The 18,277-nt window shown below is 45.1% G+C and overlaps 1 long non-coding RNA gene across 1 annotated transcript in view; it reads left to right on the plus strand.

The window, feature by feature from the left end:
- Nucleotides 1-18,076: 18,076 nt before the first annotated feature.
- The window catches only part of LOC109305940, a 4,964-nt gene continuing 4,763 nt past the window's right edge, over nucleotides 18,077-18,277 (plus strand). Inside the window, exon 1 of the long non-coding RNA XR_002099774.1 lies at nucleotides 18,077-18,213. This is a non-coding gene — a long non-coding RNA (uncharacterized LOC109305940). The remainder of the gene's footprint in view (nucleotides 18,214-18,277) is intronic.

The raw sequence follows: 18,277 nt of genomic DNA on the forward strand, positions 1-18,277 counted from the left end.
TGATAGTTGTTTAAGTTTCTTCATGCATTTTGCCTCCCAGGGAAAGAGGTCTCAGGCACAGTAACTCTACTGTAGTGTCTACTTCTCTTGTTCTTCTGAAGCCAGCAGGAGACTTTCAGGCTTGTCAGAAGTCTGAGAATACTTCCATCCTAAAATTACCTTCCTTTTTTTCAATAGCAAGCTGAAAAGCCATTTCTTTAAAGACTTTACAGGAAGTCAAAAGTTAAGAAAGATTATTTGCTGTACATGGGTTTTATTGTATCTGCTTTTTGACCTTCAACAACCACGCAGTCGGCACTCTGGTTAAAAAAAGCCATAGCGGTTGTCACTTGACTTCTGTCTCAGGACAGATGGGCCACCTGTGGCTTTGGCCCTGAAGGACCCAAAACAGATCCTCCTCGGGTCATCCTAAATGGTAAACTCTTTTTCTTACAACCAAATAAAGAAATTAAAGGCTACCATTCTTGCCTAGACTACAAGGTCAGCTGGGTGCCCAGGCTCTGGGCTGAGAGAAATGCGTGGTAGGCACATAATGCCATGCGAGTCCCAGGAAGAACTACAACTAACAACTATATGGCACTAGGGGAGGATGACCTTCTTACCCTCTAGCCTAATAGCAGAAAGCAGATGACTCAAGTTTTAGATCCCCCTCACCCAGAAGGTATTGAATCTTCATCTTGTGCTTCTGCGTAAAGTGCTGTAAACCATAAAGCCATGGACTCAATATTGCCCTGAGTACCCTTCAGCCGTCTTCTTCAGGCTGACCCAGTCAACAGCCAAGAAAGGGAAGGTATGTGAGGTTAGGAAGATAACAAGAGAGGCAGCTTTGTTTTTTGAGCTCAGGCATTTTTGATAGAGGATCGTGGACTGAGAGGCTCCCACAACCATCCTAACATGCCAAGTCTTGCCAAGGACTGAACCTCAGTAATAGGCAGGTGGTGGTACCTGCTCTGAAAGGGATCTGCATTTTGCTTTTTAAGGCCTCCAGATAGAAAGTGATCTAACTTCTCTATACACTGAGGATCCACAACTCCTTATGATTTTTAATAGGGTTTGTGGCTACTCTTCCTTCTGTAAATTGGACCCTGGCTAGCTCAGTGGCTGCATCTAGACCTGGAAGCCTAACATTTAAGGACACTAGAAAATATGAGCCTAAATGTATTTCATCTTGCCTCTTATTTTGATCTCCTGTCCCCCCACAAACAGCAGGAGAGCTAGAAACCGTGTCATCTTTGGACAGACAAACACCTTCCTGAGAAGCACAGCTGGATAAATGTCAGGCATTAGCAGTACTTTGCTCTGTGAACGTGTTGAACACAGTGGCTGTTGCTATGGGTACCAGAGCAGCGACTGATGATAATATCAAGACAGGGTAAAGGGTAAAACTGGGTAACTCCACTTCAGGTTCAAATACAGCTTCAGATTAACCGTGATGAATAATTTACCTCTGAAATAACAGTGCTGGTGACTCTGTGTAACAAAAGGGAAATCCTTTTAATAGGTGGCTGCCACTGATAGCTTTGTACTTTGTTTGCAGTGAAATTTTGCACAAAAGGTTATTGTCTCTGTGGAGTAGTCTGCATCAGCGATTGCTGAGACTGCTGCATTACTGCCATTTGCTCTGCTTTTCCCAGAATGTTAGTTTATTGTGTTTTGCCAGCCTGAACCCTGTGATAGTAGTCCTCTGCTCACTGAATAACTGAGATTTTCCTCAGCTCTAGCATAGAAAGGAGGAGGAGAAGAGAGTACTTTCCCAACTGATATCTTTGGTTGACACTGGGACATTGTTTCTATCCCGGCAATAGATACTGGGGAGAAAAAAGTTCCCCTGAGTTGGACCACCCATCCAATGGCTACGAAGACCCATTTTGCCTAGAGCACCACAAAACAGCTATTTTGCAGATGAGATGAGTAAGATGAGAGCCCTGGAAGTTATAATATACTTATTTTAAAAAAATAACAGCAACAAATCCAAACAAAACATCATTAAGTTATATTTAAAACATCCCTAATGCTTAAAAATACTTTTGTCAAAGTAAAAGAAAAGCTCCCCTCGCCAACTCTACTCGTTTGTGTGTATCGGTTATGATTGATAGAGTCTTTAATTGCATGATTATAGCACAGTCCCACACAGTTTGTTTTCCAAAGCCTAATTACAGATGTGTAAGACCTTTTTCTGTTGCACCCTAGCAACACAAAGAGAAATCGGGAAGCCCCAGTCCTCGAGAAGCTTGATTCCCCCCCCCACATTATTCTACTTCTGTACTAGTTTGTGTGTTCACTTTTACACCTCAGTAATTTGACTAGATGGGATTAAACTGATATGAAAATGGAGCAATATGTAAGTGAAACAGGCTCAAAACAGGTTGTGAATAAGTAAAGTGTTTTTGTAGGGCCCTCATCGTACTCACTATGATCTACACATCAGTATGTAAACCTCTAATTTGACTAATCACAGGGGGCCCAAGCCTGTGAGGTGCTGAGACATGGAAATGGAGGGAACTCAGCACCCACTTGGCTACGATCATGTTTCCTGGTTTGTAAAACAATTGTTCTCCTAATGTGACATTCTCCTGTAGTCCTCATTACCAGGAAGAAGGGGCAGGGCTTTGTAAGAGGGATAAAACAGATTGGGAGGCCCCACTCCTAGAGAGATCTAAGGGAAGGGCCTCAGCAGGAAGACGAAGACATGCTCCAGTGTTGGAGGAGAAAACAGCTCTTGCTATATGAAAGCAACTCATGTGGTGAGTAGGCTTAGAGAAAATGTAGTGACACCCCCAGGGAATGGAACCTTTGCTCATGTCTCCTTCAAATAACTACTTCACAAAATACTCCTTTGCTAGCTGGTAGAAAAATTATATGATGTTATATTCTGTGGTTTGCAACATAGTAAGTGATCCTGGAATTGAAGACTAAGCTTAATGCATTCTCAAGAAAGGAACAGAGTTAAAGTAGCAACCTAAATTCAGCATGTCCTTATTTTGAATGCGCAACAGTAACATCTCTTAACGCAGGGGCTTTAGAAAGGAATGTCCTGTTAGTCTCAATGCCCCTCCGCCTGGGCTGGTTTGGCAAAGCCATTTGTGTTCCAGCGGTCACATTGCAGCCACAGAGCCCTGCAGAAGGTACATGCTCCATACTTTTATACTTGAGTAACTTGATTGAATGGGATAAAACTGATATGAAAATGGAGTAAATTGGATGCTTATCTCAAGAGTAAATTGGATGCTTATCTTGCTGGGATCCTATGACCCCAGCTGACTTCCTGCCCTTTGGGCAGGGGGCTGGACTCGACGATCTCCTGAGGTCCCTTCCAGCCCTGATGTCTATGAAAGTCTATGAAATCTAATATGGAAGTGGAACAGCCTCAGGAGGGTAATTTGTGCTCGACAGCCTCAGCCTTGTGCTGGAGGAGTGCAGAACTATACTGTCCCCAGGAAATTCGACTTGCAGTGCAATTCCTCCCTACCACACAATAGTACTATAATGCAGCTGCTGCAGCATCTGTAAGTCAAGTGCAAAGGGCTCCCTTCTCCACAAACTGCCACAGGAGGGCAGGAAGCATAGTCCCATTTCTCAGCTAGCCTGCTAAGGTTGAGAAGCATCAGGTATTACACCTTCAGAGAGTAACAAGAATACACTGCTCTCGGTGAGATCCTGAAAGGAAAGATGACTTCTTTTCATTCCCTTCCCCAAACATGCAGTTACCCAGGCACAATTTGGCTTTGTAAGTATCAGACCTTCCTGCTTTAATAAGGCAGTGATTCCTACCAAGCCCAGCTCCTTTGGATATGCACCTGACTCCCCATGTTCAAAGCAAAACTTAGAGTTGGCAGCTGTAAAAGCCATTGTACGTTAAGGAACTCCACTTTTAAAGACAAAGATGCTGGAGGTAGTATCATTGCTTCACTCAGTCAGCCCTTTCTGAAGCTAGGCACAGCCCCTATTCCACTTTGCATAGTTCCAGGCTCCATGAGTCACGTAATCCATGGAAGCCATTGCCTTTTTGCCACACTGCAGACACATTTCAGTGAGCTGCCAGATCTGTCATGCAGCTATTTGCAGCTCCTTGCAAGACACCAAGCCAGCACTGGGGTTTTAAAACAAAACAATGGCTTTGTGTACACAAAATGCCTTTTTTGAAGGAGCTCTCCTTGGTCAAATCAAAATGAATCAATACCAAAATGCTCAAAGGAAGCCTGTTCGTATTTCCGCGTGTGCTCTGGTCTTCTGCAGATCTAATTTAGGGTTCAGTGTGTCTCTGCTGCACACAGTAATTGAACATCTGGCTAATACAAATACTTTAGGAAATTCTGGAGATGGGGGTGAAATCTGACAAGCATGTAAAAAATCCTCCAGCCTTCAAAGACAGTGATTTTTTTTTCTTTTGCCTCCTTACTGCAAAAGAGATTGCAAAATCCTCCAGGTGGAATTAATTACGTGCGGTACATTATCCTGTGACATGGAGAAAAGACAAAGGATGGTTCCCCATATTTCCTTCCCAACTGATAAATTGTAGTGTGTACGTTTGAAACTGTGCAGGGTGAAGGATAACCTACTTAGGAGGAACGTGTGTGTGATGCTATCAGCAGCACTGAGGTGGTTACCACCCTTCCTAGAGAAAAGTTTAGGAACAGATTTATTCTGAATCGGAGCAGAAATGAAGCCTGGGGTCTCAAAATGGGGCCTTCATACCTTCCCCTCACCTTGGAGTTTCCCTGCCATGCAGCAGTTAAAAAATATTTTCCTGTATCCTATAGGATGTCCACTCATCTCAGACCCACAGCACCCATGCAGAGCCCCACTGGCCTCAGTAAGATCCTGCATAGGTCTATGGCTCCTTCCATGTGCAGCTTTCAGGGAGAACTCTGGCACCATCCTCCTGGGAGAAGGGTATGTATAGCTCCACACAACTTGACTGTCCCTGCCTATATGGAGTGTTTTGTTTTCCATTTTGTGGGAGCAAACAGTTTCTGCTCCTTGGCTTTCTCTGTGGCACTCCAGTGAGTCTCTGCTCCCACCATGCCGGGAGTGACATGGATGGAAGGAACACCAAGAAGCTATATGAACTTCAGCCATTGCATGAAAAAGCCCTTGGGAGTGGGTTAGTGATCTTTCTGTTTGGCAGACTGGCTTTGTCCTGGAGTTGCATGTGGGCAGGGCAGCTGAGCTAGTCCTTAAATGTAGTCCAGAGTCTGCAAATAGACCAATGACCCTACTGCCTCTCAGGCTGGCTTCTCCTCATGGCAGCTCCTCAGCTCATTTGTTAAATGCAAATGCAGCCTTTGCTCAAACAAGCAAACCAGCCACCACAACTTGTCGTCCTTCTCCAGGCAGTAGGAGAGGCCCTTTCCTGGTGTCCAGCTTATCTGGGTTGCAGGCTGCCTCCCAGCCACAAACCACTCCTTCCTGTCTGTTTGAGCTCCATTTTTTCTCCTCTGAGTTTTTAACTTCTAGCCAGGTACTGCCTGAGCAGCTATGTGCCTGCACCCAGGAGAAGCCTGCAGAAAACAGGGCTGTCTGCTCCTATTTAAATGGCTAACCCATCCTGTTACCATCCTCTTGATGTCACCAGTGACCAGTAGCTTAAACCTTGGGGCAGCATCACTTTGTGGAGCCATCAGGCCCTCTCTCTTTCTAGGTTTCTTGGATAATCCAGTCTTAGGCCCTTTCCTCTGAAAGGGGGTCAGCTTGAATTTTGATAAAAGGGGACAACAGGGCTGACTGATTTATTTTCAGTGCTAGCATTGGGTACAGAACAGCTGTAATGTAGGAAAATGGTTTCTTTATCTAAATAGCAGGGACAAGCAAAGCCCATCACCTGCGGCAGCAGGCATCCCACAGGATAGTGAGCTTTGTAGTCATCTGTTTAGGAGAGTAATTTTCTCCCCTACAGGATTTGTACAATAGGCCCATGTGCAAGTATGAAACTGGAATCTTAATCAGTTCAGCTTAACAAAATGCAGCTTAAGTGGGCAAATGAGAATTATAAATATAGGAAACAGTGGAGAGAAGAGAGACCTTGTTAGACCATTGCTAATATAATGGGTGTTAGAGGAAAGATTTTGCTTGTGCATCAGCCCAAACATTTGGGAGAATAATTCCAAGGTCGTTGAGACAGTGGAACAATTTGGTTAGCAATTTTGTTGCAGGAAAAAAATCACTTGGCATCTTTAAGGAAAGATTAGCTTAATTTATGAAAGGTATCATGTGGGGTCCCTCTAGCTGAGGCACAAGCAAGAACCAGATGATGTATTCCAAGCAAGTCATCCATTATTTTGTGATTTCCTGATCCTTCTATAAACTTCATCGCCCTCTGCTCAAGCTCTGATGTGCATCATTTTTTTGGAGGCAAGAAACATCATTTCAATATTAATCATTTGCCATTGCCATGTATTTTGCGTCAGTTAATTAATATACTAACTGCAAAACCCTAAGTCAGCCACAACACAAAAACAACTGTGGGAACCAGCAATGGGAAAATTTGTATGTAATTAAAAAACCCCCAACAATCTCCTACAGCGTATATGCTAAGGCAACAGCCAGGTATATCTTGCATGTGTTTGTACAGATAGTGTATAACATGTTTCGTAACCGATGCAACATAAAATTGTCATGTGTATTCCTAGTTAATTATGTTAAATGGAACCTTTGTGCAATAACATGGTCAGACCTACCAAGGTGCAATAGGCCTTTTCTTCTATCATTAGGGATAGGCATATAGTTCATATTTATCTCCAGCTCAGTGTAGATTCACTGAACTTTATAGAAAACAGGCCCAGTTCTTAGATTTGGTGCTTACTGATGCATTCTACTTGTGTATGAGCGGGTCATCTTATTTCCAAAATAGTTAATTTCTGTGAAGTTCAGGCCTGCGGGTACACCTAGTCAAACTACTGATTATTAATAATGTTAACTTCAAAAATAACTTTCAGTTTGGTTAGCAAGACATTTGCAAAATGATCCTGGTTCTCTGTGGGAATGTTCATGATTTGTGAGCATTCGCTGGGGTCTCAATGGAATCGTTGCAATGAGCCTCAAGGAAGAGGTAGCAGGTTGTTGTCTAGCTCCAGGACTTCGTCCATTTCCCGGATCCTCTCTTCTTCCAAAGAGGAAGTACTAAGCAAAATCAATAGTATCTAATTGTAACTGGGAACCCTACCGCTGTTACTAAGAAAGGGCAAGGAATTTGTTCTTCAAGGCCCCTTTAAGAACAGGACTTCTGTGGCCCAAAGGGACAAAGACTCAGACAGTTTTATTTTGGCTTCACATCAACCCTCTCAAAACTTAGCAGAGGAAAAGTCTGTTATCAGTGGAAGGAAGGTGTACACAGTAGAGGACAGTCCAGGGAGGGCAGAAGCTAGAGGAGCAGGACTACTGTGGGCAATAAGCTGCCCATGGATCAGCTTCACAAAGACCAGAAATAAGATGAGGGCTGCAAGCTCCTTAATGATGAGCAACTTACTCAGGGCTGCGAACTAGTGCAGGGCTCTGGTGAAGCAAACTAAAAATAAATGAGGCTATGGATTCATAATGGGGGACCCCTGCACTAGGGCTGAGAAGCAGGGATCAGCTGACAGGCAGGGGTGAGGCTGGCTGGTTATATAGGCTTGCTTTCAGGGGAAACTGGCTACTATGGCCCTGAATGTTTAAGGGACAGGAGCTCTCCTGCAGAATGCAGGTAGCTGAGGTCTACAAGGAGAGGACGAGCTGCTAGTAGAGGCAGGAGAGCATCTCCCTGTCCATGAGTGGACCCAGATGGGTTAAAGGTCTTGGTTAATACTTGTTTCTGTTAACCCAGTGGGTTTATGTTGCTTTTAAGAATCTGTTTATAGATAGCAGAGGTTTGGGCATGGCTATCAGGGGCAGTCTGGAGGCGATGCAGTGGAGTGCCCTGGAGCACACTGCAGTTTTAATCCTACAAGGGCCAGGAGCTTGAAAAGGGAGAGTGGAAGCTGAGAGGCAGAAGCCAGGGCAAGGGCCAAGGTTTGAATGAGCAGAGACTGAGACAGCAGAAGCAGAAACAGGGCTAGGGGCCCAAGTGAACAAGAGCTAGTAGGACCAAGAAGCCAAGTGAAAGGAGTAAGATCCCTAAGTATAGCTATGCAGGGGTCGGACTAGTGATGGGGAGAGGGCATGGGAAAAGAGCTGAGGGCTGAGACTAGTCTGAGGATTGTACCATGAGACCCCCCACCTAAGATGGTAGGGCAACCTCCCTCGGTATTAAGTTTATATCAGGGGGTGTGGGGGAGATAAGGGCAGATCATCATAAGAGGACCAGAGAATGCAGGAACAGCCCACAGTTGGGCCATCTGAACCATCCTTTTGAATGGGTCCTGTCACACTGGTATAGATGTGTAACCCTGTGGTGCTAGAGTAACTCCACTAGCTAGCATGTCGGGCAGGCTATAGGGAGTCAAGTAGGGAAGTGGTGCAGGATCAAATTGCGAGATCTACACTTTAGGTTGCAAACTGACTGGACCAAGTGGACCCAATCCTGAGAGGTGCTAAGCCGTGGAAGTGGAGAGAACCCAGTGTTTGCCTGGATGGGATTTTGTTTCTTAGTCTGTAAAGTGACTGTTCTCCTAATTGTCACATTTTCCTGTGGTCCCCAATACAAGAAAGAAGGGGAAAGGCTCTCTGTAGGAGGGATAAAATGGGCTGGGAAGCCCCTTCACTTCCCCCCCCCCCAGGGATCTAAGGGAAGTCCCTCAGCAGGAAGGGGAAGATGTGCTGCAGCATTGTAGGGAGAACACAGCTCCTGCCAGATCAAAACAGCTGACACAGCAACAAGGCTTAGAGAAAGACCAGTTAGACCCAAAGGAAGGTTGGGACTAGTCAGGGACTTATTTAAAGGACAAAAAATGGTTTAGGAAAATGCTGGTGTGGGGAAGGACATGGCAAGGAGTAATGGATATCACTGATGGAAATGAGTCCTGTGAGAATAGATAACAAACACTAAGGCTAGGAACAAAAAGGATTCAAAAAGCCTGAGCCTGAATTGATTCAGTCTTGGCAGGTTAGTTTAACCTGACTATGCTGAACTGGTTTGAAACTGGACAGACATTCTCTCTGGGCTGAGGAAATTCAGGCACATGCCAGACTCCTATTTAACTTAAACCAGGAAGGGGTCTGGGACAGACATTGCATAAACTGGTTTGAGCCAAATCAGTTAAGTCTGATACTACATTCCAGGTTTATCTCAAACCGGTTTCACACATTTTCAAACTGGTTTATGTGCATGGAACATCTGTTCTGTTACAGGGTTAAACCATTTTCTGCTCACTTAAACCGAACCGGTGTATGTGTAATGTCTTTCCCTGGCCTAAATGGTGTTGCAGCTGTAGGAAGTCACATACCAGGAGCCTTAGGGGTCTTGCTCCTCAGGGGTGCTCCCCGCTGTCAGCAAGGCTCTATTCCCCCACTGATAGCATTAAGACATGACAGGTGCATCAAGCAGGGAAACTGGGAGGGAGAGGAAGACTTGATTTGTATGGAGAATGGACAGTACCAGAAAAAGGCAGCAGTGGATGGTCACACTGAGCCAAAGGCTACTGTTTTTTGTTGTCTGCCTGGGTAGTTAAAGCACAATACTGAAGCAATGAACTATTTTTAAAAAGGAGACTAGCAATTAACCTGAGCATCATACTTAATATTCTCAATGTTCACATTTCTGTGCCAAAATTCATAACTCTCAGGTTTCCAAAACATTTTTTTCACAAATAACTGGTAGCTGTCTAATCGCACAATTTATTGTAAGCACTCCCGGGAATCGCAGCAGTCCAAAAGTAGTGTTTTCGTTCATTCAGAATATTTAGTGCCCTGCTTTAAACTATTCAATCTCCTTTGTCTATAACTCATGTACTTTGGGCTATTGCCGTGGAGCTCTTGAATTTTCCAAAGCTGGGCATATGTGTTAGGTTAAAAAATGTTCTTATTTGTTATGACAAGCTTGTAACTGGAGGGTCAGGCAACTTTGTGCCTTCTGTAGACTGTGTACTTCACAAATGTGCTTTATCACAACCCCTAGGCTTTCAGCTGCCCTGTCTTCTGTCATGACAGTGGCTCTAAGTATCCCCCATATACCTCTGTCCCATTTCAGGACCCATCTGTAATGCCCAGTTTTTACTTACCCATGTCACCATCTCCTTTCTCTCCCTTCTTTCTTCCTGCCCACCCCATTGGTTTGGAAGGGTCAAGAGAACTCCTAGTACTCCCTCTTCCTCTTCCCACCATGGAGCCAGCTACAGGGTAGCTGCATGCTAGAAGGGAGGAAGACTCCTTATGTGTCTTCCCCGCACCTCTCCCCTTGGCTGAGCATCTGTCCATATAGGTGTTAGGTGGCAGGCATGGGGAGAACAAGGAACAACTTTTTACATGCAAAAGACTTTTCCAATAGTCACCAAAAGCAGACAGTTACTTGCCCAGTGTTTTTTAGAGCATTTGCCTGAAATTTTGGAATTGATTTGGCTACTGTGATCAAAAAAATTGTGAGATGGGACATGTCATCAAGTAGAGTATAGGGCCTCACTTTGTTTGGCCAAACACATGGGAGAAAATGCCCTTGGTGCAGAGTGCCAACATAAGCTATAATTTAAATAGATACAATTGCCAAGGAACCATAATAGACTGAAACAAAAGATCTCTCTCCGGACCCAGCTCTCCACAGCAATAAGCGTATCACTGACACACAAATGAATGAACAACAAAGCCTTGTAGAGAAATAGGGGCTTGATAATGTATGCTGACTCTCAACTTCAGCTCAAATATGTTGCCTTGTACAGCAGTAGCAGCAGCAGAGGGGCACATTTATGGAGAAAACCTCTTCTTAGACCCAGCTCACAGACCTTAAATGATGATGTCTAAGCAGCAGAGAAGATGGCTAAATTATGCTATCTGCTTTCATCTTCTCCATCTTTTCACTGGACAGTCTTTTCCACCTAGGTTCTTTTTTAGGTTGCCTGTCTACTTTTCTGTCTGTTCCTTCAGCAATTCTTCTCTCCCCAATCTCTTTCTACTGTCAGGGAGATCTGTCTCTGGCTTCTGTAGCAGGACCCCTACTATGTCACTGGAAGAGGGAAGGTCAAAGTGGGGTGAAGCACTTTTTAAGAAGGCACCTCTATGAATGTAAGCCAGACATCAAAATGCAGAAGGAGCCACTGTCAAACCCAGAGCTCCCAGGCAGGCCCCCAAAGACCATGAGAGTTGCTGCCTGAACCCTACGATTGAGGGTTGCATCAGGCAACAGAACTAAAAGAGCTGTACCTTCCAGGATGTAAATAGTGGGCTGCAGGAGCTGACTTATAGGGTGAGAGACAGAAGTTATACATAAACCGGTTTAAATGTTCAGAAACTGGTCTAAACCTGTAACAGAACAGAAGCACAATCCACATAAACCAGTTAAAAAATGTCTGAAACTTTGTTTAAGATAAACCTGGTTGAATATAGTATCAGACTTAACTGATTTGGGTCAAACCAGTTTATGAAACTTCTATCCCAGACCCCTTCCTGGTTGGAGATAAATCCGAGTCCCCCAGCATCCTAGCATGTTTTCCAGCCCTGGGCTGGGCTGTGATGTCTGCTTCAGAGAGCAGGGTTGGCTCTCCCCCTCTGCTCCCTAGCTAGAGTAGTGAGGGCTGGCTGACAAAGGAGTGGGGAGACAAGCCCAGCTGGGAATGCAGCCCAGTTTATGGGAGGGGGGGGTTGTTTCCCCCAGGCAGACCCCAGCTAAAGTCTGGAGCCAGGGAGTGGGAATGAAATAAACACCCCATCCCCTGCTCAAATGTACTGCTGGTTGCAATTGTGGACTACAAATCCCAGGGGCACCTGGAAGCAGGAAGAGGAAGTAATAAGCAATCCTGCATAGTCCTGGTGCTGTAATTCTGCACTAAAAATCCCAGAGACCTCAGGCAGCAGGAAGACAAAATGAACACATGGCCAGAGAGCTCTAGCACCCTCTGGCCTCTGGCCTGAGCCACTGCAGGCGTGTGGCTGCAGTTCCTGAATCAAAGGTAAATGTCTGTCCACTTCTGTTTCAACTTAATCTGTGCAGCTTAGAGTAACTTGCAAAGACTGAATCGATTCAGCCTCGGGCTTTTTGACTGTCTGTACCTTGCCTAGATGATTAACTGAAAGAGGCAGGACTGCAGCATGGTGTAGCCTTCTAATTAAGCTTACTTATCTCTGTGAGCCAATGAACCGTTTAGGGACCAGAAGCCTGACTTGAGCCGGGGGGGGGGGGGGGGGTCATAGACTGGTCCTGGGAGAGGAAAAAAAGAGACCTTCGGCAGAAAGGTGGTTCCTGGCTGGTTGAGAGCAACTTCCCAAACCAATCCTTTAACATCAGTGTGTAGCAGGAGTGGTGGCAGTATGCCAGAGAGAGAGAGCGACAAGAAGTCTAGACCAGACAGCAACAGGCTGCTGGAGACACCCAGGCCTGCTATACCCCACAAGTGTCTTATACATTTTTCTTGCATCATCTCGTATATTTGAATTCCTTTAGCAACCAATAAATCAATATCTGTATGCTGCAGCATGAATTTGCATGTCAACACCATGTTACTGCTTTCCTCTCAGGCAAGTCTTGCTGTCGATCTGGTAACTTGATCAAGATTCTGTCCTGCTTTGCACCTCTGTTATGCCAATATGGTTATATGGGATGTCTACTGGTGAAGAACTTGCCCAGTGGTTCTTCCTGTTGTACGCAGGGCTGTACTCACCATGGTGTGGAGTTTAAAAGGAATTTTCCCTAGTGACATATTAGTAGAAGCCTTTGCCAGACTTTTGTTTTCCTCTGGAACACAGTGAGGTAAAGGTGTGTAGGATCAAATGGGTGTATTAAACATGAATGATTTTTTTATCATTGCAAGGCAGAGGTAAGTACAAATGGCCCAGTGCCCTTCCTTGTCTTCCCTGTTTCTCTGTGGTACTAGCAGGGAAGACCCAAACATAAGCACTGCTAGTTTGTCAATCTGTAGCATGTGGATAATTTCTAAATACATTAGCAGCACATATTTGAGAGGGAAATTGTGGCCTAGTGTATCATTCAATTTTCAAATGTAAATAACTAGGCCATTTTGATTTGCAGAAATACCAGTAGGGAATTAAACAAACTCCAGAAAGATACAACAGTGGCCAACAGTCATTACTGAATGCAATTGGTCTCCATATTTTTCCTGGCATCATCTTATATATTGTAAAATTATGAAACATAAAATACGGAAAGGCCAGAAGCAGCTCCTGGCACCAATGCAGGGCACTCATGCAGGAGTCAGACATCATTCCCCCACCATTCTCAAGGGGGAATGCCTCCTGACAGCACTTAGTGGAGGTGATGAGGCTGTATGGAAAGGGTCTTATACCTCTCATGTCCTCGTCCAAGGGATGATACCAGCATCATAGTCCTGGGGAGGGTACACATTTTCTCAAAGCACAAGAGGAGCTGTATTAAATTAGGCATGTACACCCGTACTCAGTCCACAACCCATGAAGTGCGTCATTGCTAGATATCAGTATTGACACAGCTATGATAAACTGCAGTCCTTACCCTGTCTCCCACCTGGGGCTAACGTTTTGTTTTCCAAATCTGGACTCCTAAGCACCTATGGGTTGATTACTAAGCCTCTAACTGCCTAATGTGTTTTCATAAGCTAATTGTAGACACAGTAAAATGCAGGATGAGAGTCATTTCCCCCATCTCAAAAATGGTTGTTTCCTACAAAGAGACAGCTAGCAGTCTCTAGGCCATTACAGAAAGGGGGGGAGTGACCATTCGCATCCAAGTGCCAGCATTTTTGGATATATTGGTGCAAATGCAGGCAAAATGTCCTGTTCTTGCACTTATTAGGTTTGCAAGAGAAAAAGGTCTGTTACAGTCTTATCTATAGCAACATGCCCACTGGCTTGAAGCACAAACATTGGGAAAGGAAATGTGTTGCAACATGTTGTTAATGCAGTTGAGAAATCACAGAGCACTAGACCTGCGAAAGCTTTACTCCTCTCTTATTGAGGCTAATGGGGCTCCTTGAGTGAGTAACAGCTTACCAGCAAATACTGGGAGCATGCAAGTTGAGCCAGAAGTAGACGTGACACTGAAAATCAGTGGCAAAATCAGTCTGATCAAAAGAAAAGCAAAAAGAGCCAGCTTATTGTCTGGCATGAAGTGGCCCAGCTCTATTGAACTCAGTGGAGGCAGGCCAGCTTACCCCAGGCCAGGAAGTTCAAACCAGATCTCCTTGTCCTACTTTGCACTTTCCTGCTCACATTCTTAATCAGTTAATGCCTGTACAGGCCTTTTGAGCATTGGACAGACTGTGCAGTAAATGCCACTATTCTGCTTCATAGTGTCTTAAAATAGGTAAAGTCCTCTTAAACATGCACTGGTTGGTTTTTAACAAGTTTGTACTAAAAACAAAATCATTTTTAATAGCACCCAAGAAGTAATCTCAGTTAGTGAGAGGCACTGCACTGCTGGTGGAACAGGCTGTTTTGTGAGCCTTTACCTTTTGGGGCTGTTTGAGGCTAATGGGAGCGTTGGCTTGAGAGAACGCTTGGGAAACCTGTGCCAGGGAAAAGGGCTAGATTTCACAAGTTCTGTCTCATGGCAGCCTGTACAGCTTGCAGGCTTCAAGGGGAAAGGGTGACGAGTTTAAAGATGAGTGCATGAGGAATGTCATGCAACATATGCTGGGTACGAAGTGCTAGGACTGTAACAACGCATGTTCAAAATGTCTCACTAACTCAATGTCAGTGTCTACACAGAGCAGAGTGTCCTTTACTTATGTGGAACCTGGCTCTGATCTGCCTAACACCATTTGAAATGAGGAGCAGCTCTGCTGAAATCAGTGCAGGTACACTAGTATGAAACTGCAGAGAGACTAGAATAAGGGGGCAGGGGTATTGTGAAATGCAAGAAAAGCCAAGCTCAGCTGCTAGGGCCTGGGCTCTTTCACAAAGAGGAAGGGAGAAAAAAGAAACCAAAACAGAACATTGCATAAAACTAGAAACTGCTTAATGTGATATTTCTCAAATAATTTCACTGCGCTAGATCAGCTGATGTTTGGCCCTGCATTGCTGACACGAGTCACAATATTATATGCTGTGGTCCAGCCAAGATGAGCTGTTTTGTTTAGCATTATATTGCCTTGCATCTACTGCTTCACTGCAATAGAAATGACAGATTGTTTTACAAGGAGGAAAAAAAAAAGCCCACCGGCACTTAAAACAGTAGATGTGCTCCACCTACTGGCTAATAAAGCAAAAAGTTACTCCTCTTTTTAAATTGCTTATTTACAAAGATAAGAAGCAACGTTTGGGATAAGCCACTTTTTGCCCCTGAACAGAAAAGCTGGTGGTGGCATTGGAGCAACAGGAGAGGAGGAAAATAGTGGAAAAAGAGAAGGAAAGGACAGCAAAGAAATGGGCCAGGGGAACGGGAGGACGTGAGGCGAAAACACAGCTATTATTACAGACATTAATCCAATCTGCTTTTTAATACAGACTCTTCAGCTTTATGGGGGTTTGCAGCAGTGCTGGAAACATGTTATGACATGTTGAGTTGTTTTTAAAAAAAACCCAGAGATCACTATGCTGCAAATCCTTTCCTTGTCTCTTAATGAAGTCAGTGAAATTGTCAGACACAATTGATGGAAACCTTCCCAGAGGACTTAATTTTCTCCTTTGGCTTTCATGCCATGCCTTTAAGGGAGACTGGGATGTAGGGAAAGAAGACATCACTTTTGCAAGGCTCTGTCCTTAAAACGCTCTGCTTCTCCCCCTGTACCCTATTTATGAGTGATCTTACCTATTCACAGGGCTTCTACCATCTTTGTCACTCACAGCTCACAAATGTCTGCTGCATCTGGTCTGTTGCTCTCCATTACTTTGACTGGACATCTCACATTTAATCTGGTCGTAACTACTCTCCATTCCATGCTCCCCTACCATTTTCATTTCCATACAAACAAATTTACAGTTGCATAATCCAGAACTCTTTTGACTCCTCTGACTTCCTTTCTCCACACATCAAGCTTTTGACCATGTAGCCTGGGTGTACACAGTTTTGTACTCCCCTCTTCAATTGAGGGAATTATTGGCAGGGCAGTGTGCTGCAGGGAGACATTACAGCCCAATGGCCACCTCTGTCACCTATAGAGTCAGGCCCAGTCAGTCAATTACTTAACTATGTACAGATTTATTATTACAACAAAACCATTTAAGGGTAAGGAGGTATATATACACACAGATTTACAACACAGTAAACCCTATATATAATTGGGTGTGTATATATATACACACACACCCAATTATTATTCAGAAATACAGATGAACAATGGAACAACCCAGAATGAAGGACATTGATCAGGCAAACTTATAACTCTATAACGTTGGCTTGAGAGAGCCAAACTATTACTTCAGCTTATTCACATAAACTGTAAGGCACAGTCTACAAATATAACCAGCAATCCTTAGACTACCTGGGTGCCCTCCAGGGCAGGGACCCCACTCCCAAGGTACCACTACAGGAAAGGAGGTGGGGGGAAAGAAAAGGAGAGGGAGACCCCAAAAACTCCTAAGTCCCCACTCACTATCACCCAGGAGTGGCCCACATGGTGCCCCTTCACAACCCTGGGGGTCCCTCCCCTGTGGGGACCCTTTCACCAAGGTAACTTACTACTCTGCAGTCCTGGAGGGTTGCCTCCCGTTCTCCAGGCCAAGCTCTGTTCCCCACTGGGCTTTCCTGCCGCCTGCCGCTGGCCTGGCTTAGGGTCACATGCACCACTGTGTGTTGTGGGTGCTTTGCCTTGTGCTAGGGGTTGGAGGCCCAGACAGCCTTGTGCAGCACTGGAGCTCAGTCTGTCCCCAGACCCTCTGTGCAGCATCGTCTGCACTGAGCTGCTGCCCTGTGCCAGCAGCTGTACACCCAAGCCACCTCAAGCGGCTCCCAGGGTCTCTCACTCTCCGTGCAGCACCTCCTGCACCGAGCTCCCAGCCTCATGCGGAGGTTGGGGACCTGAACTGCCCAACAGCTCCAAAGACCCTGCTCCATGCACTGGCCTGTGCACTGTGTCTCTGGCTGCACGCCAAAGGTTGCAGACTTGAGCCACCTCACACAGCTCCCAGGGTCCAGACACTACACTGCCTAACTGCTGGAGCCATCCCCCGCTCCCCACTGATAGAAGTCCTCAGGGGCTCTTCGTGGGCTACTGCTTCGCCCTGCTGAGCAGCTCTTCTCAGCTCTTCTAAGCCCCGCTCTTCTCTCTTCTCCATCCTCGATGCATCTTCCTTGTGCTGGGCATGCAGCCTCTTTTATATGCTCCAGGGCTCTACCTCTGAAGTCTTCTGGACCTGAGTGTTGCAGTCTTCAGACAGGTCCAGAGGAGCTCCTCTCCCCATCCCCTCAGTAAAGGGGTGTGACTTCATTTCTCTTGCTGCCCTGTGATTGGTGGATGGGCGTCACCAATAGAAACAGCAAAATCTCAAACCTGGGACTCAACCCAAACTCTGAAAGGTAAGCCTGCTACAACCATCATTTACTCTTCCTCTTTTTCCATACTGTTGCTTATATCTAACCTTATCTACATTATATGTAACCATATCTACTATCGTACATTATATCTACATTGCACGATGACAGGCCATTTGGTGATAGTCAAGCTAGTTATAAATGTACCAGAAGCAGTCCACCGTGGCTAATTAGCTTCCTTAGGAGCAAAGTATATCAGCCAGGTGGGTTACCATATAAATGTAACTATGCTGCTTCTGGGGTCTGAACTAGTACAGACATCTTCACATGATACTACTCTGTTCTGTGTAGATACCCCTGGCTATACTAAAGGTAAGAGTTTCACAATTACCTAAGGGCCTTGTTACACCCTACACTGTGAGCCATATGAATGTTGATTGGTGCTGGTACTAGCTTGCAGTTTGGTGCAGTTTCACCCTATAATCAGCCATGGAAATGAAAATGGTAGGGGAGAAAGGAATGGAGAGTAATTATGACCGTATTAAATGTGAGATGTCCAGTCAGAGCAATGGGGAGTGTCCAGACGAGTGTGCATCTGTCTCTTGCAGTAGGGCTGTGTTAAGCATCGGTCCCTGATTTGATTTGGCAGAGACTTGGCCCGATTCGGTAGCTGAATCTCCGAATCCGAATCAAATCAGGGGACTCTTCAATCTCTCAAATTGAATCTGAACCCTCTGAACGTGCCAGGTGTCCAAGGAGAGTGGTCACTCCTTAAGGAGATGATCCTCCAAGCCCAAAGGAAGGTAATCCCAA

Source organism: Crocodylus porosus, unplaced genomic scaffold (genome assembly GCF_001723895.1).
Source record: "Crocodylus porosus isolate Cpor-Errol unplaced genomic scaffold, CroPor_comp1, whole genome shotgun sequence".
Classification (NCBI taxonomy): Eukaryota; Metazoa; Chordata; order Crocodylia; family Crocodylidae; genus Crocodylus; species Crocodylus porosus.